Source organism: Cyanistes caeruleus, chromosome 24 (genome assembly GCF_971803275.1).
Source record: "Cyanistes caeruleus chromosome 24, bCyaCae1.hap1.1, whole genome shotgun sequence".
Taxonomy (NCBI): domain Eukaryota; kingdom Metazoa; phylum Chordata; class Aves; order Passeriformes; family Paridae; genus Cyanistes; species Cyanistes caeruleus.
In genome coordinates, this window is record NC_141724.1 from 4,296,800 (window position 1) to 4,315,875 (window position 19,076).

Here is a 19,076-nt window from a genome sequence, read left to right on the forward strand (position 1 = left end):
GAGAGGACAGCGGGCTGAGCTCAGAGCAGGAGGACAATTTTATTTCATTTGAAGGGGGTGAGTTCCACCAGGAGCGGTCCGGGAAGGAGGGAACTCAAGCCGCCCGGTTTTGTCAGCATTAACTGTTTAGAAGCTGGCTGGTTCCCCAGGCTGGTTCCCCAGGCTGGTTCTCCAGGCTGGTTCTCCAGGCTGGTTCCCCAGGCTGGCTGCCCAGGCTGGTTCCCCAGGCTGGTTCCCCAGGCTGGTTCCCCAGGCTGGCTGCCCAGGCTGGTTCCCCAGGCTGGTTCCCCAGGCTGGTTGCCCAGGCTGGTTCCCCAGGCTGGCACGGCGTGCCCGGGCGGGCGCGGGGCTGTGAGATGCCCGGCAGCGGGGCGGGACGGGGCACTCCCGAGGCGGCTTTTCCTGGAGCCACGGCGGCTTCGGGGCCCGGCCGGCTGCTGCTGGATGAAGCCCTAGGAAGGCTCGGGCTGTTCCCGGCTGCTGCTGGATGAAGCCCCATGAAGGCTCAGGGTGTTCCCGGCTGCTGCTGGATGAAGAGGGCCCTGTGAAGCTCAGGCTGTTCCCGGCTGCTGCTGGATGAAGAGGGCCCTGTGAAGCTCAGGCTGTTCCCGGCTGCTGCTGGATGAAGCCCCATGAAGGCTCGGGCTGTTCCCGGCTGCTGCTGGATGAAGAGGGCCCTGTGAAGGCTCAGGGTGTTCCCGGCTGCTGCTGGATGAAGCCCTATGAAGGCTCGGGCTGTTCCCGGCTGCTGCTGGATGAAGAGGGCCCTGTGAAGCTCGGGCTGTTCCCGGCTGCTGCTGGATGAAGAGGGCCCTGTGAAGCTCAGGCTGTTCCCGGCTGCTGCTGGATGAAGAGGGCCCTGTGAAGCTCGGGCTGTTCCCGGCTGCTGCTGGATGAAGAGGGCCCTGTGAAGCTCGGGCTGTTCCCGGCTGCTGCTGGATGAAGCCCCATGAAGGCTCAGGGTGTTCCCGGCTGCTGCTGGATGAAGCGGGCCCTGTGAAGCTCGGGCTGCTGGGCCCGTGCGGCTCCTCCGGCCTCGTGCAGGTTCGCGCCTCGCACCGGGGCGAGCTTTGGCACGGCCGAGGCTCCGTGGGGCGGCCCGGCCTTGCCCGAGCCCAGGGCTTGCCCCAGCGCGGGGGAATCTGCCCTCTTTCTGTCAAACTTAATTTAGGCCTGCTCGGGACACAACAAAAGCAGATTGTTTGCAGGGCAGGGTTCTTCTTCCCGGCTGCCTCGAGCTCCGCAGGCGCTCGGAGCCATGAAAGCCACCCCTCCTCCTTCACCAAAATTTTCCTCCTCTGCCCCGCTGCCCAGCCTCCCTGCTCCTCCTCCTTTTTCCCAAAAAAACCCTTTTCAGTGAGCAACGCATGGCCCTACAGTAACCTTCGAGCTAGCCACAAAGCAGCCAAATGCCCCTTCTCTGCCTCCGTGACCCACCGGCCTGCGCTGGCTCTATCAGCCCTGCTCTGGGCTGATTCCCAGCACTGCCTTACCCACCAGGATGGTGACAGCTTCCCAGAGATCTTCTCCTGGGCATTTCACATCTTCCTGACCCTGCAGGGAGCTATGTTGGCCTCGTGCAGCCTGGTTTGGTGGCTGGGACGCTGGGGCCCAGTCCTGGGCCTTGCTTGTTTTGCTGTTTCCACAACACCCCACGGCTGGTTTGGCAGCTGAAATTCCCATGTTGTGAGAGCTGGGGGCAGTCAGGCATCTGTGGGGTCTGACCTCCAAAATGTGCCAAGATGGTCTCTTCTGCAGAGAGCGTGGACACAGCGGGTTGCATCCAAACCCTCAATTCCAGTGAAAAGGCAGTACAAGTGTTTTTACTCATCATTCCAGCTTTTCCCTTGCAGATTATTTATACAAAGAGGTGCTGGGGTGAAACCAGACCTTTCCCAATTTGCTCCCAATCCCTATGGCTTTCCTGTTCAAAATCTGGTGGAGAGCAAATACTAAAAAAGCCCAAAAACCCACTGAAGCTCTTGCAAACAGCCTGAGAGGAAAAAAAGTCTGAACTCAAGCAAGGCTCTTGTGACGTGTCCTAAGCAAAACATCTGGCACCCCTGGAAGAGCCGTCCAGCCAAGGGACACAGCTGTTTTATTCCACACAGCTCACAGCAAAACAGGGCTTGTGCTTCCAGAACATGGCTCAGCAGAAAGGGTGAATTCTTGAAAGGGGGAGTCAGATCTTTCTGCTGTTTATTGCCTCTGAATCCCCAGTTTGCTGTCAGGCTGCTCTGGTGTGAGCTCTGCTCCATCTCCTGGCAGGAGACCAGGAGCTTTGCTCTGAGGCTGGAGCCTGGTTCAGCTGCTGTAACCCCCAGCAGGCAGCAGAGCCGCTCTGGATTTGCACAGACATTCCTCACAGCAGGATCAGGCCCCCAGGTTTGTCGAGGGTGACTCTGGGAAATTTCCTTTCCTTAAAAGGACCAAGTTTGGCCAAGGCAGAGTTTGAATTGTGATTTCCTCTTTTTTTTTTTTTTTTTTTTTTTAATCCCCCTAGAACTCAGAGCAAAATTTGTATTGGTGAGAACTGCATGATTTACAGCTGCAGAAAATGCTGAGGGCTGTGTCTCCACAGGCCAGACCCGAGGGGGAAAGCTTCCCCCATGCTGGACAATCCATGTAAGCAGCTTTACCACTCCAGGAACCACTTCAGGTGGGGAAAGAAGGGGTAAAAGGCAATGAGACTAATTTGACCTCTGTGGGTTCCACCCTCAGCCTTCCCTCTAATTGTTCCAAGGGTTTGGAGTTACAAGTTTCATGAGATCCCTGTAGAAGCCCATCCAAGGAAGAGCTGATGCCGGCAGGCTGGTGCACCATGGGGAACATGATGTCCAAACACAGCCAGATCTGATTCACCCTCTCTACCACCCCATAGCTGGGCCTCAGAAGAATCAATACCATTTATTTTGCTTCCTGCAGTGTTTTTCTGTCTCTATCACCTCTCTAAGCCCCTAATTTCTGTGTAGCTTTTTCCTGTGGTAGTGGTTTTTTTGTGTTGGAGTTGCTCATAGCTACTGTTTAACTTTGGTGATAATTGGCTGCTGTGAAAGGTGAGGTCTGGGAGGACACAGCTAGGGGGTGAGCAGTTTGTTATTGTAGGGTTGCTCATGGGCACTGAGCTGTGCTGTCTGGCTCTGCAGCTGGAAAGCCCATGAGGCACGCAGGGATTGGCATGCTAAGGTTGCTCTCCAGATAGTCCTGGCCACAGGAAATGTAAGAGAAGTAGCCCAGCAAAGGTCACAACCAACACTCGGCATGAGGCGAGCTCTGTGGAGTCCGAGGGGTGGGGGTTGTGTTTGTTGAGGTGATGGCAAAAATATCACCTCATTCTGGGAGGTCTGGGGAGGTGGCTTCACCTGAACCTCTCCTGCTCATTCCCACCCAGGGCTTTTCTGTGCTTGCTGCCGGCACATCACCATCCTGCTGGGCTCAGGAGGCCCAGCCCAAGCGAGGTGGCCCTGCATCCCTGGCTCCTGCACATCTGGGCAGGAGGTTTCTTCTCATCTGCAGGACCACAACAAACATTGTGCTTCTTCCTCCTCCTCCTTTGTTCTTTCATCTTCCTCTTCCTCCCAGCTTGAGGGCTCTGCAGGGCAGTCATAGCCGCCTTTTTCTCGATCTTCAGGTCGGGTTTGGACTCTCAGGATGGTCCATGCTGATGTTTTATTGCTGGGTGTGAAGACCTGAAGCAGCTTTGCAAGGCCTGGTAGCTTCTGGGAGTTAACAGCAAGAGTTCAGGTTCTCTTGTCCTTCAGTCTTGGTTTGCTTGGCACTGGGCATGGGGTCTGATGAAGGGAATGGAGGTTGTGGGGCAGCATGTGGTATCCTGGCATGTGGAGTCAGAGTGAATCTGGATGGGGATCAGACAGCAGGATGGGAGCACAAACATGGGAGTAGTCTAATTTTCTTGCATCAATCTTGATAACAGAAAGGTGAGCTCAGGCTGACAGTGGAGGCACCCTGGGCACGCGAGGAGAGAAGGTCCCAAAAGCCCAACTGGGAGCAGCAACTTGGGTTATAAAGTTTTCTGAGCAGGAAACTCCGCACAGGACTCCACCAAAAGTCAGGACAGCTGCTGATGCCAATGTGATCAACAGCCTCAGTGTCTGCACATCTGCTCCCAGAGCTTGTTTGTGGGAGAAGAATTGGGCTAAGACCCTTGGAGCTGAGCAGCCCCACAGGGGGGATGCCTGGGAACATCCCTCCTTGGGATGTGCCTTGGGAGCACCTCACTGCCTTTGAAGAGAGCTGGGATGAGTGCAGAGGGACGTGGATAAAAGCATCTGGAAGGGCTTTGCTCCTCCCTCCAAGGTGGCACTGCACAAAATCCAAGCAGGTGATGAAACTTGGTATGTTTCAGTCTCCCAGATATAAGAAGGCCGATGAGGTTTCCAACATCACCTCCCAGTTCAGTCTGGCTAGTCATTTTACGGCATGGTGGGGAATTGCTTCTGCTGTTTCCAGTCCACAAAACCTCCTCCTGTCCCTGTCCCCAGCAGCCACATGCTGTGAGCACACACCAGGCTCCACCCTAGGAGCAGCTGCATCTCAGCAGAGACGAGGAGACACACAGTGAATGTTGTGTCAAAACCCAACAGTCTTTGTTGTTCACCTTGCTAATCCTGAAATCTTCCTGGCTCTTCAGAGAGGCAGCAGCAAAAATAAGAGCCTGGCAACAAACTCATAGAGGGAGTTGATCTGGAGCCGGGCTGTGCTGGAGCTGGCAGCCAGGGTCTGCCCCTGGCCTGGGGCTGGATCCAGCCGTGCCTGAGCACAGTTGGAGTTCCCATCTGGATCTCAGCTTCCCAGTCCAGGCCTCCCCTGCCCAGGGGATTAGCAGAGATGCGGTTCCCAGGGCGGGGGAAGGGGCTAATGAACAGAGACAGGATAACGAAGCAGGTATGGGCTTCCTGTACTTCAGGGCTCAGTAGGAAATCCTGCAGCTGGTGAATCTGGATACGATTAGTGTCCATTTCTCCCTGTGTAATCAACCCATCTGTTCATCCTTGCGCATCAGCCGCGCACGCCCCATTGCAGGCAGATGCCTCTCGGGCACTGTTTCCATCCCTGGCTGCCACAGCCGCTCCGGGCAGGCTGAGAACAGGGCTCACTCAGTATCTGCTCCCTGGCAAGCCCGGGCTGGGGCAGTGCTGGGGGAGCTGTGGCCACCACAGCCACGATCCCAGCAAAGAGCGGGACCCAGGAAAAGCCTCTGCTCTGGGGGAGGGCGGCTTCTCCAAAGGGCTTGGAGCAGTTCAAAGGGATCGCTGTGACACGCAGATAAGCTCAGCTTTCCCGGCTCTGCCTGCTCATCCCAGCTCAGCTTTACCACAAGCAGGTAAAGGTGGATTATGTTTGGCTGGCTGGCTTCAAAGCCTTGTTCATCCCATGGGATGCTGAGCGCAGGACACACAGTCCCCTCATGGTTGGGGAAGGGACTGGGCTCTCAGTGCTGCTCTGTAAGAACACTGGTAAAGTTGAAAGGTGCTGCTGCAGGGTCCTGAGGCCTCATTTCAGTCTCTTTTCCTTGGCAATTTTGTCCAACTATGCAAAAAACCACAACAGGCCTGCTGTGGGTTACAAATGTCAGCTAACACACTAGGCTGAAATGAAATCAGGAGAGGAGCTGCTGTGTGGATCAGTGTATTTTTGTAGTGCAGTGGCTCAAGCTTGCATGGTGCTTTAGGGTCTTCTGAAAGGTCCAGCTTGGTGACAGAATTGGGACAAAACTACAATTCCCAATCCTGTTGTGCTGGTGTCGACCTCCACTGAAATAGCTCTTACTGGGGGTCACTGGAGTGTCCTGGGTCATCTGTCACACCAAGTGCTGTCCATGTAAAGATGAGGATGGTCCCTGCCCACAGCCCTGCCCTCTCCTGTGTGTGGTGTTCAGGGATTTGGGCACCTGAGTTCCTGCCATTTGCTGAGTGCCAAGGTGTCATTACAGCCAGGAACAATCTCAGGAATGCAGCACAGGTTAAACATTTAATTTGCTTTCAAGGGCTACTTGTTGCTGCATTTCTAAATGCAACCTATCCTCAGCGCCTGTTATATTGCTCTGGGCTGCTCTTTGGGTCCTAAATCTTCTGATTTTTGTTTGGTTTGGAATGTACCATAAGGAATAAATGAAAAACAAAAGAAAACAGCAGTACTTGTTTGCATAGACCCTACATTGTTCTGTGCTGTGCTGCTACTGAAATAGGAGTGATAAATCCCACTCCCTGGACAGAAGTTTTTTTGGGTGGTGGCTGTGTGCAAACAAGGCTGGGGAAGATAAACAAGCAGAAGAAAAATGGGTTTAGGAAATGACACTTGAGGCTGGTCAATCAACTGATGGGTCAAAGCCAGCACAAGACCATCAATTAGCAAAGCCATATTGATATTGTTTCTCCAAAGCATTTTTGCATCCACAAAGAGGGCTGAGAGCTGGATCTGTGGTCAGACTTGGCTGCAATTAGGAATCTGTACAGTTTCGGTGTTGCAAAGGGGGAGTTTTAGAAAGGATTCTGCCTGTAGAAAATATGTCCACAGTTCCAGAAGGGCTCAGCCAAAAGGGTGATGAAAATCTGTCTGTTGGTGTCATCGTCAGAACTGCTGGAGGTGGGAACATTTGCTAATCTTATTTTAGGGGCCCTGCTTTCAGAAGCAGTTCAGTTCTGAAAATGCAGCTCTGAAAACTCAGCTCTTAAGAGTCTCATACAATACATGCCTCAGACTAGACTAAAGAGGGATGTATTCTTCAGACTGTAGGTTCTTGCCTGCCTAATTATGATTTTCAGCTACTTACATTTCGGTCTTTGCATTGTATAAATGTGACACAGAAGAAGTAGCTGTGACATTGCCTAGCTTTTTCTGTTCCAGCTGGGGAGGAAGCAGCTAAACCTGCAGGGTTTCAGAGCTTGCAAAGCTGATGTGGAAGGAGAATTTAGTTTCACGTTTGGGAATCAAACTCAGCTCCCTGAATAACCTAAACTGTCACGATTTCTTTTCCTCCAGCGCCCCCAGGCCTGGGGACAGTGTCACTCTTAAGGGGTAACTTTGACACCCTGAGGCAGTGCAGGGTTGAGCAGCATTGTTGTATGCATATCAAACATGAATTCAGGGTAAACAACCATCAACTCCAGTGGTTATATCTCTATTGGAACCTTTCAGTAGGTTTAAACCTCCACTATGGGTTTTGACTTCCCTGTTCAGCTGCCTCAACAGACACATGAGGTGCCTGAAGCTGCACAAAATGGATTTTGGATGAGCTCAGCACTGGCCAAAGTCTAAACTGGTTTGGCTTGAAGGATTTTTGGCAGCTGCAGCTCCAAATCCTGGGATTGTTCCCAATGATATGGATAGAGAAGCCATCCATCTCTCACTTCAGAGAGTTCTCTGCCACCATCCAGCTTCTGGAAGAGAAAGAAGCTGCCCTGGATGTGAACAGAGCTCCAGAGCAGGGTGGGATGTGACTGCTGGGTACATACTAAAAAGGTCAGCAATGTTGTCAAAAACCCTGGCTTAGGGTTTTTCTGTGTTTCGTGGGTCTGGAGCCCCAGAGCTCTGTCTGTGATGTGGCAGCTCCATCTTTATCTGTGGTGGGAGCAGGAAAGAGCTTGGATGGACTCCGGCCTTTGTGCTTCGGAAGTGCCAACAGTATGAATAATGTATAGGAGTTCAATTCTTCTCTCCCTGGCTGAGGGCAAGGTGTCCCAGCTGATAAGAACTGGGAGCCCAATCTTGTTAAAGCCAGTGTTAGAATTAGACCTTCATGAGATCCACTGCCTCAAGCAATTCCATTGTTCAAAGCACATTCGGTTAATTAGTACATTAACTAATAACCTTCTCAGCATCCCAGGTAGGGAATATCTGTCTCCCAAAGGAGGAAACAGAGGCGAAGTTACAAAGACTAGATGCAGGAGCTTAGCAATGCAGCTGTTAAGTCTGTTTTTTTCTGTCCCAAATGATTTTGTGTGGCTGCTGCTGCCTTATGCACATAATTTTCCTGAGACAGAAATGGAGGAGCTCTAAAACCTCCTGAGAGAGTGCTCAGGCCCAATGAGGGAAGGTAGTGCTGGACAAGCCTGAGAAGAGCTGAATCCATCCAGATACTCAGAAGAGGCAATTTGCTTCACCCACATGCACCAGCTAAGGAATGAAACCAAAACCATTTCTCGTTTTCAAGGAAAGTTTTTCTTACCACCTTGGCTTTTCACTCACATCTTCACCTACTCTAAATTTCATAAGCAAATGGCCAGTGTGGGAAGGAGAGAGCACAGGAGGAATGACAGCGGGGCTGTGTTTGTACAGGCTCACTGGGATGGGATCAGACCAGAAGGATGAGACCTGAAGAGATTCAAACAGCCAGAGGGGAAACTTTGATGCTGAGGAAATCCTTCGACTCCAGCACATGATGATGAGCAGCTGATTTCCACAGCTTTGCAGCGTGGTTGGAAAAAACCCTGAGCAGAAGCACAAGGGTAGGGTTCTTCAGCTTGCAAGACCCGTGACAACACCACAGACCATTTCTCACGAGCCCTGATCACAAACAGAAAGGGGAGGCTTGTTCTCTCCACCCAGCTCTGACCAGAAGGCGCTTTGTGCTTTACCTACTCTGAAATGACAATTCTCAGCATCAAGGATGTGTGTGCAGAGGAATGAGAGCCAGCTCCTGCATGCAGGGATCCATCCCTGAGGAGGAGAACTCACGAGGTTTAATTATGGGGCCACGTGCCTTATCAGTCTGCTGGCTTCCAACCAGCCCAGGCAGCCACAGCCCTGCTCAGCACTGGAATGTCAAGGGAGTGCCTGGAATGAGGGACCTGGTGAGGTCATAGAAGGCACCAAAGCAAGTGGCCTGTCCTGTAGAAGGGACTCCTTTCATGACCACAGCTTAATCCACCACCAGTTTGCTGAGCCCACAGCAGCCCAGATTGGAGGCTACAAAAATATCCCTGTTCAACAACTCCTCCCTTGTCCTTTGTGAAGCTCCAGCATTTTAATCATGTTCACACCTCCCTCTCCTGACAGAAACCATCCCAGCTCCCTCTCAGGTCCACAAAACCTGTGCATTCCTGGTCTCATTCCCTTGCTTACACATCAGACACTCTCCCTTCCATAAGCTTCCCAAACGTCCGTGTTTGCTTATTCTCTGTATTCCCAGCTTTCCCCCCGTGCACCCTCATTTGACTAAGGTTTGTTGAATAATCAACTGGTGCTGAAGGCCTACATAGAATTTTGGGTGTTGATAGATTGAGCAGTCCCAGCCCCATGCATGTTCCCATTTCTCCATCTCAGGACCTCCAGGAAGGTGCTGCTGAGGTAGGGACCCCGTTATTGGGAAAGGCAAAACTCCCCTTCTTGTAAGTGTGTCTTGTAAATGTGTCTCATCCTGTTCATGCTCAGTCTGAGCTCTGTTCCTTTTCACTGGGAATAACGGTGAAAACAGAGTTCCTCAGATTGTTGGGGGTTTCTAGAAGAGAGTATTGGTGGCAGAGCAGCTGAAATCAGTTTTTATTTCTCACAGCCTGACATGCTGTGTGTGGCTATTCTTGGTCTGTTTTTATACACATCTAGAACCCTTTGGTCATCATTCTCCAACCTGTCCTGCTGGTTTTCCTGGAATAGTATTAGACAAGAAATGCACGATTCTGTCCATGCAAAGGCATTTTCAAGCAAGCCTTGTCTTCTCAAAGCCTAGTAAAATAAACCAGACTCAGATCTCTTAAATGCCTTCACAATTCCCAGACATTGAGGTTAATACAAATTGCACAGACCTACTTGTGGGGTCACATGGCTCCACATCAAACCCACACCAAAAATCAGGATATCCTGATCAGGTTCTCAGTGGAGTTTATTACAGGTGATGCTTATTTTTAGGGACATTTTAATAAGCCTAACCAATAACAACAAATTACTAATAAATCCATAACAATTTTCACCTGGAGATCTTAGGTTACTTTGGCAGAAATTGCAGTGAGGAATAATGGTTTTTAAAAATACCTAAAGATTTAACCTTTTACACAGGATAATTCAAGATGTTGCCATTGTGCTTCTGCTCTGAATTACTTTGCAGAGAAATTATCCTCCCCACGGACTCCAGAAAGCTGAGCAGGTCCAGTCTCCTATGCTTAAATTTATCCTATATGAATATAGCACAAAGTGCCTCGTCCTATTGACAACCTTCTTCCTGTGTAGGATTTTCCTACAGAGCTTCACAGCTGTGCTGGGTTTTGCATTTCCAGTTCCCTGCATCCTTAAGGGATAGGACTTCTAATGGGGAGATCTTGCTAGTCCTAAATCCTGGGAATATCCCTGATTTTCACAGCTTGTCCCATCTACAGAAGCAGAAAGCCCAGGGGGTGTTTGACTTGTGTCTTCCTAAGGGTCTTCTCATGCTGAGTACTCCCAAACAGGTTTGTGAGGTGTTTGCCTTGCTCTAAAAACTTGACATTGGTTTTGATCAGGATTTGGAGGATCATAACACCTGTGTTGGAGGGTGGGATTCATCTGTGTGTCTTGTTGGATGCTAACTGGGACTTCAGCCCTGTGCTTTCGGGAGAAGAGGGTCCAGTGAGAGGCGTCTCCGGTTCCTCAAGCCATGGGCGCATTGCTTGGATGGGCAGCTGTGATGCTGCTCCGTGGAAGGGCAGGAAGACAAAAGTCATGGAGCTCATGAGGCTTTTTGTGGGCACAGAGTCCTGCTGGAGAGATCCTCTGTTTCCGAGGCACGCTCGTCCTGACGGGATCGAGCAAGGAAGCCTCGGACTGCTGTTCCCACGGGTGCCGTTGGGATCCGGGCTGTAGAGGCCACGCTGTCCCCAAGGCCGGGTTCCTCTCCCCCTCTCTGCGGGTGTTATTTACACCATTTCCTGCCCAGGGAAGTTCAGGAGTTTGACGTTACTGAGTTGGTTTCCGCTCTCCTGCCCGGCTCCCTCTGGGAGCTGTCGCAGAGCCCGGCAGCAGCCGGGCCGGACCCCGCGGGCGGGATGGAGGTGCCAGCCAGGCCAGGGAGGGAAGTGTAACCCATGTCAGGCCGGACAACTCTGGCTCAACCGGCTTGGGAGGGCTGGAGAACCAACCCTGTGTCCATCCCTCCAGCTCAGTCCTGCTGTGGGACTGGACAGGACCGGCAGGAGGAAGGAGGACGCGCCCGGGCACGGCTGCAGAGCTTTTTGGGTTCCTGCCGAATTGACGCCCTCCCCTCTCCCCCCTCATCCTTCCCGCCTGGCCTGCGTCTCCCCTCCCTTCCCTTCTCCCTCCCATCCCGCAGCAAACAAAATGGCTGCTCCATGGCCATTTTGTTTGCCATCTGGAAGGGGGAAGCCGGGACGCTGGGACTTGGCTCTTTTTTGGAGGCTGCGGCCATGTCCGAGCCCAACTCTCCCGTCTCTACGTGGCACCGGCTGTAGCAAGAGAGAGAAAGGGAAAAAAAAAAGGAGAAAAAAAAAAAAAAAAAAGGACCTTTTGGAACGAGACCAAAGGCAGAGGCAGAGTGGGTAGTTTTGGCGTATGTTGAGCACTGAAAATGCCTGGAATTGCCAAACTGAGCTTTTGTATGAGCAGCGTAAGGGCTACTCGGTGCACGCAGAGCCGCGGGGCTGCACGGAATAGCCGGACGGAAAGGTTTGTTCGCTATATTCAATAAAACAGCCCTCCTTTCTTCTGGATTTATAAAGTACCAGAGAGCACTGTTGTCTTAATTTGTTTTTGGACGGGCGGATGGTTTTACACATCGGCTTGGTATGACCAGAGCCGGTCATTGCCGGACCGTAGCGTTTTAACCTGTTGTGTGTCCTCTTGTTTTTGGTGCATACGGGATCTGACCTTTCCACCGAGCTGGCACTGCCTGGATTTAGCTGATGTAATCCGGAGGATATTTTTTTTAAGGATTTTTTTCTTGTTTATTGCCTTCTTGCCTTGAAAGTTTTCATCTCAGGAATAAAAACATCTTAATTTAAATATTTAAAGCAATAGCTGTTCTTGGCTTTTTAAGCCCTTGCTTTTCTCCCAAGGCTGAAGCTGTACTATGCTCTCAAGCTGTTTACTGCATTCTGTGTGTATCCTGCACACGTTAAGGTGTGATACACAACAGAAACACCATCAACAGGAACACGCCTTGAAAGTTTAAAGCAACTTGGTGGCGTTGCCGTAAAATTTTGCACAGAAGCAGGGCAAAAACACCAGAACGTGCGCCAAATAAAAGTGGGGTTTTTTTTTGTTTTTTAAAGTGATTCTGCATTTCCTTCAGTAGCCTGGATGTCTTGGCGTTAGTAGCCACGTCGCTTTGTTCATGGACACTCCGAGGAGCAGATCCCTGCCCTGTGGCACGGAGGGATCAGGCTTTGATAAGGTGTTGGAATGATTGTCCTGCCGTTCCTTGAGTGGCTTTCCAGACATGTGGAGAGGAGCAGAGACTTCCAGAGCGGAGCTGGGAAGGAGAGCAGAAAGAGATGAAATGGCTTTCCTTGCACAGAAAGGTATTTGATTTGCCTCCATATCCCCTTGGCTTGTTTGCAGACAGACAATAGAGAGAATGGCAGGGCCACGGTGGTCCCGGAGCTGGGGCTGCACAGGCGGGCGCTGGGCGGGTGCTTCACGCTGCAAATTTAATGTTTTGGTCCAAATCTACGTTAGAGGTGGATATTACCTGCACACCTTTCATCAGCAGCTTATGAACTGAACATGGAGAATTAACAGTATTAATAGAACAGTTTTATAGAGTATTACAGGAAAAAAATGTTCTTTCTTTAGACTTTTGAGTTAACCTATAGAATCAAGCGCAAAAGAGGTAAAAATAAGCCTGAAAGATAAATTTTTCCTCTTATTTGTAGTATTTAGTGAAATTACTCTGTGAAATATCAGTAGCGCCTATCTTATGACAAAAATTCTGGGGTTTTTTTTTTCTTCAGGAGAGGGTACAAATTTACAAGGAATATGTACAAAGGTTTAGAAAAAACATTACCATTATGGCCACCTTTAATAATGTGTTAATGAAATGGGTTAATGGGTTAATGAAAGATAAGTCATGTAACAAGCCGGTTACAGTTGACTGCATTATAGATAACAATATCAGATTCATTAGTAATGATCCAGGTGTTTAGAAACATCTGATAGGACTCAAAACAACCCCTAAGTGATGAGCAGCTGTTTATAAAGACACCTGCTAATTGTTTAATAATAAATGCAATGGCAAAGTTGATGTGAAATATTCCCTGTGTCATTAAAAGTGTGTGGAGTAAAAGCATTACTAGAGACAGGGGCTGTTGCAGGATTGAACTGTAAATATTTTTACTTCCATTTCTCTTTCCCTATTCACTGTGCCTTTGATTAACTGTTTCAAAGTGTGATGTTAAATATTGACTTTAGGATGGGGTGTTTGCGAAGATGGTTGGCCTTCCTTTGCCGAGAGATTTGCCTGGCCTGGGAGAGGTTATAAACAACTTGTCTTCATGGCTAGTTTGGCAAATGTCATTTTCTATTGCTTTTCTGTGGCACAGGGTGTGTCCAAGATGGGTTTTTGGTCTGTTTTCTGCTTTTCGTTTGAGCGGGTTTCTCGCTGCCGGCTGCATCGGCAGCTCCAATTGGCGCTGTGGGTCCCCACAATGTTGGCGAGTTACTGAAAACCTTCCATGCTTCTTTTTGGCTTATTTTGGGTTTGATTTTTAATATTTTTTTTTTTGTCTGTTGGGTTTTTATTTTTCCATCCCAGCCAGGTTGGGAGGACATGAAGCCAAGGGAACAAAATGGCCACACTCGGCCATTTTGTGCCAACGCCGCCGTTGCAGGGAGCCGGGGCCGCTTCTGTCCCAGCTCCAGCAGCCAGAAAATCCTCTTGGAGACTCAGGGCCCTGGTTTCCCTCTGAGAATTCCTCTCTGTCCCTGGCACATTTCGGCTGAAAGTGGTGTCAGCTTTTAAAGCAGAGACATTGTTGTTTCATGGTTTCCTCCTCCCCCCCTCCTCCATTTCATTCAGTGCTCCTTAATAAACCAGATCAGCTCCTCAAGGCTTCAGAGCTCCTTTCCAGCTCCTCTCCGAGGTCAGCTCCTTTTAAATGCAGACCCTTGGCTGTGCTCAGGAATCTGTGGTGCAAAGATGTTTCAGAATTTGGGGGGCATCATCTCGGGTTTTCTTCTGGGGTCATCACAAGCCACCCTGAGCCCTGATAAATGGGGAGCAGTTTAGGGCACTTCTTGATCCCAAAAACAAGTCTGAAAGCTGGACTGGAAATGCCATTTTTACCCTTTACCTGCCAATTTTCCTTACCCCTCCAAGCACTGTAGACAGTGGGACCATGTAGTGACACACTCTGTGCACAGGAGCCTTCGTGCAGTGGCTTGCAGAAACCCATCAAGTGTTTTCACAGAAATCAGATTTAATAAATTTTGAGGGATCCATATGAATCTAGAAAGTGAAAATTACAAGGCCACTGCCTTAAGGCCTGAACAGAAAGTTGCATTCTATGAAGAGGTTCTTGGCAATCAAGTATCCAAAAATCTTTCAAAACTGGGTTTAATCTCAGAAGGCAGTGAGAGGCTTTGGGTGTGGGTCTCTGACTCCTACAGACCCTGTTGGCTGTTTTATCCAGAATTTTGCATAGCTATATCACATCCAGGCAAATTTGGGCGCATCTCCTTCCTTTCCCAGCTTTTGTCTTGATGGTTTAGACCTCAGGCCATGAGGAGAGGGAATTCCTGTCACTGCAATTTATGTAGGACAAACAAATGTGACAGTGATACTAGGAGTAGGATGCTCTTTGTCATCTTTACTGGGCATAAAAAATCCCCCCTTTTGATCAATAAATCCTCCTGGTTGACTCCTTTCTTCACAAATCCTGCTAAAATCAGGATTCCAGAGTCAGCAGCTGGGTATTCCCAAAACCTATACTCATTAAGACAATTATTATAATTAAGTCTTCTGTTTTCAGGTTTACTTACAGAAGTCAGAAGGGATTTTTTTCCTCTCTCTCCCCATGTATAATTACATCTATATGAACTCAGTGTTATTTAATGTAGTTTCTTTCCCACCAGCAGTTTGAGATTGGCCCAAATGCCTATTGTCTGCAGTGTTACCAAGAGTGGCCTTTGAAATGCCTGCCTGATACATCTGCCTTAATGTAATATAATAAGTAATATAAACCACCAGATTGGGAACCAGGAAAAATCGTTCCTCCAGGTCACTTGCTGAAAATCTCTTTGGAGAAGACTAGCATCCTCTGCCTCTATGCTTCACCCAGGAATCACTTAGACCACCCACCCTCCCAGTGCCTGACCAGTGCAGCATCTCCTGGCTTTCTTGCCACCCTTCTGCTTGATGCTTGTAGCAGCAGCTTAATTTTTGGGAAGCTGAAACATTTTAATTCAGACTAACCCTTCTGTCCTCAAGGAGCTGAGCAGTGACAGACCTGATGGACTCATAAGCCTGGCTGTCACCTCCTCAAAGCTCTGCCTGGTGTTGCATGTCCTGTGCATCACTTTCTATGCTGATAAAAGCAGGAGAAATAGCATTTGCCATCAGGAGGTTGTTTTGGGATGCACTTGGCACCAGAGATGGGCTGGGCACTTCAGTGCTGTAGGAACCAGTTCCGCCACATCGGGGTTTTGACGTTGTTCATACCCTGGTACACCAGGAGAGGCCTGGGCCAGATGGTCCAGCACAGTGGGTCATTCCCTGTGAAGGACCAGTTTGTCAAAGGAAATTAAGAAAATTACCTGGACTGTGTTGAATGCCAGTGAGGAGAGCCTGTGGAGAGCTCTGGAAGAGGGCACTTCCCAAACCTTGCTGCAGAATCCATTCTAAACTCTCACAAGGATTCCAGCTACAGTAGTTCACCAAAGCTCTGGGAATATTTAGGCTGTTGCCTGGTAGCTGTGGAAGCACAAAGCATTAGGCAGCTTTTATCCCTTTGGAGACTTCTGCCTGAGCCCCCTCCTCTCCCACCAGAGCTCTCAGCTGACGCTTGTGGAGGTTGGGGACATCTCCTGCTGAGCTCCCATGGGAAGTTATCCTTTGGGTCTGTGTTGCACTGCACATGCAGCCTGCTTGGCTTGGCTCCCTCGTCGTTAGGGCTGCTTTAATCTCCAAAGGGAATTCTTTCTTCTTGCAAAAGAGCCTCACACGTTTCTTTCAAACTGCCAGATTAATACCTCGCCTCTGTATTTGGGTGTACAGAGAGTGAAGAAGCCTCAGAAGGTGAGCCAAGGGCCTGGGGGGAAGCCAGTCTGTCTCAGATCCATGCTAATACTGCTTGGCTGGGCTGGAGCATTACAGGGACAGCACGGCTGCATGTTGCACTCATTTGTTTAGGAAATAAGATCTGCCTTGATGTACTCGATACCATTACATTTGCAGCCTAAAAGCTTCCTTGTACTTAGTTATTTCTAATCTGCTCAATTCCCTGGAGTGCACAGCAGCTAAATTGATGGATTCTCTTATCTGGTCTGGCAGGTTTGTTCTAGATATGCTGTGTGTTCAGGAGGTGAGGTCAGCCTGGCTGGGTGTGCTTGGCGCTGCTGCAGCTTCCCGAGAGCTCTGCTATCTCCATGTGTAGCCCCGGGTTCCAAGGGCAGGGCTGCTGCTTTTGTGCACCCTTGGGTGCATGAAGTTTGCAGCCAGTGGGGCTGCCAAGCACAAGGTATAGTCCAAGTGGGCTGAAGGAGGTTTGAAGAAGGAGAAAGAGCTCCAGGACAAGGTTGGATATGACTCCTCTCCCCTGCCATCAAGAATTCTGATTTTTCATGTCTCTTTGCAGGACCTGCAGAGCAGCCAGTGTCTGGATAAGGCTCATCCCAGTGCCTGGATAAGGATCATCTCAGTGCTTGGATAAAGATCATCTCAGGCTGCCACAGTCCCAAGCTGTCCTTGAGGCTGAGGTAGTAGATTGAATAGTTGTGGAGTCCGGTCCTCCCTCTGAGCTAACTATACAATCTACTGTCTTTCCTAAGGAGACAGTCAGGTCTTCAGGTCTGCTCATCCACTTCTGCACCAGGTGTGGGGGCAGAACTAAAGCAAATCCGTGCCCGTGATCCATCTGTTCTGCTCTGTGGAGGTGAGGTAGTAGGTTGTATAGTTTGGTGGGAGGGATTTGATCCCATTTCAGGTGATAACTATACAGTCTATTGCCTTCCTTAAAGAGCAGCAAAACCACTGGTGGGGAGGAGCTCCCGAGGCATCGCTTCTTTTGTTGAGGATCCAGAAACGCAGCGTGGCATTGTTAAACAACTCAGTGGGTGTTTCTCTTACAGCGTCCAAAATTGCATTCTTCCAGGAATTGCTTCATGCCTCAGGCACTGTAGCATGGAGCCACCTGCTTCCAGGGAACCCACCTCTGTTTAAGGTGTGAGAGAACCAGGGAAATAAGTTTGCACACCAGCTCCCAGTGTTCAATTCTGTTCTTTTTTTGCAGGAGATGGGCTCAAGTTGTAAAGTGTTTAAGTGTGTTGATTTTTCTGGTCTGACCTCAGGTCTGGAGGGGAGTAGATCCTTTGGTATAAATGGGACAGATCTGAGCTTGTGACTGAATTTTGTTGTCCCCATTTCTGAAGTTGGGGTTCAGAACCAGACCCAAGGGCAAGTTTAGCCTGTGGACTCAGAGCCCTGGGAGCTGATCAGATCTGGCTGGTTGGCCCCTGCTCAGGAAGTGCATTTTGTTTTGGACAAGTTCCCAGCCTGTCCCATGGAACTGAGTTAGAGGGTGGTTCTTTCTGATCTGATAATCCCTTATCAACTGAACTCGCTCACATGCAAACCCTGTCAGGGGAAGTTTAGGGCTCTTGGCTCTTTGTATAGGATGAGCCAATGATTCAGACTAAAATCTTGTCCTAAAGTGAAGACAGGTAGGGAAGAGCCAAAGGGAGCAGGCTCTAATCCTTCTGGGTTCTCCCAGGCACTGTCACCTGACAGCAGACATGTGAGAAGTCGTCATGCTTCAGAGCTCTGGCCATTGGCAAGGGACAGGGAATTGTTAATTCTTCTCTTTCTTAGGAGCAGGTGGGACTATCCCTCTGCCGTTTTCCAGAGTAAGTAGGATCAAGACCACGAGTGGAGCTGTAACACGATCAGGGCTGCATCAGGAAGGACATTTCAGGCCATTATCACAACCATCTTACTGCCAGGGAGACGTGAGATCCGAGACTTTGGGGAGCGAGGGCAAGCAGAGGACACCTTCTCAGATGAAGTGGGAGGGAGAGAGCAAGGAGAAATTGGAGCCCACAAATTTCACCCTGAGCAGAGGCACAGGGAGAGCCAGACCTGGCTGCTGGGTCCGTGGGAGTCCCCAGAATGAAGCAGCTCCTTTCAGTCCCCTCTGCTGGGACAGGGCGTAGCTGCAGCGAGGCTGGGACACAGCTGGTGGGTGGGGATGCTGCAGTTCCAAGTGGCGAAGGAATGCAGCTCTCTCTCCATAAATCTGGCTTTTCAGCAGTCCTGGCGACTTGCTGTGCAAAACTACAGCTTGGTCCTCTGAGCTGCATTATTATCCTCCAGCTGCTTGCTCAGGGGCAGGGCGCCTGCCCACAGATTGCTTGGAAGGTACCAAAATAGCACCACAAGCATGGGAACAGGGCAGCATATCCACTTCATCTGGAGAGGTGTCCCCTGGAAAAGAGCTAATCCCACGTGTCCCAGATGGAATCTGTTCAGTCCCCCTCCGTGGCATTGGTACTGAGAAGCTCAAACAGTGGAACTGTGTGACCTGGAAGCTGTGAATAAAGTATTACTGGAGATATACCCTTGTGAAAATAAACTTGGTTTGACTTTTTTAAAACAGAGTCTTTTTATTGCCCTGAAGTGAGTTTGGCTGGTGAACTGGGACCTCTCGAGGGCTGGTCACTGTTCCTGAGTGACCAAAATCCTGGGCGTGAAAGGGAAGCCACAGGGTGAGGACGTGGGGCAGACTGAGTTGGCCAAGCAGCTGAGACCATCTTGTTTGCTGTCAGCAGGTGCTTTCCTGACAGAACTTTTCAGCACAACTCATAAACGAAGCACAACCTGCTTCTTCAGTCATCTTGAGAGCTCAAGATTATCCCTCTGCCCTGCATAGTCCTTGCTATAAACATATTTATAATGTTTATAATGTTTATACCAGCAA

General features: G+C 49.9%; 2 long non-coding RNA genes across 2 annotated transcripts; both read left to right on the plus strand.

The window, feature by feature from the left end:
- The first annotated feature begins 1,038 nt into the window (after positions 1-1,038).
- Positions 1,039-6,149, plus strand: LOC147649422 (uncharacterized). Its single transcript, XR_015279067.1, has 2 exons — positions 1,039-2,385; positions 2,504-6,149. It is a non-coding gene; the product is annotated as an uncharacterized LOC147649422 (long non-coding RNA).
- Positions 6,150-11,295: 5,146 nt separating this feature from the next.
- LOC111939618 (uncharacterized) lies at positions 11,296-18,752 on the plus strand. The gene is made up of 2 exons (XR_002869307.2): positions 11,296-12,467; positions 16,740-18,752. It is a non-coding gene; the product is annotated as an uncharacterized LOC111939618 (long non-coding RNA).
- Positions 18,753-19,076: the final 324 nt, after the last annotated feature.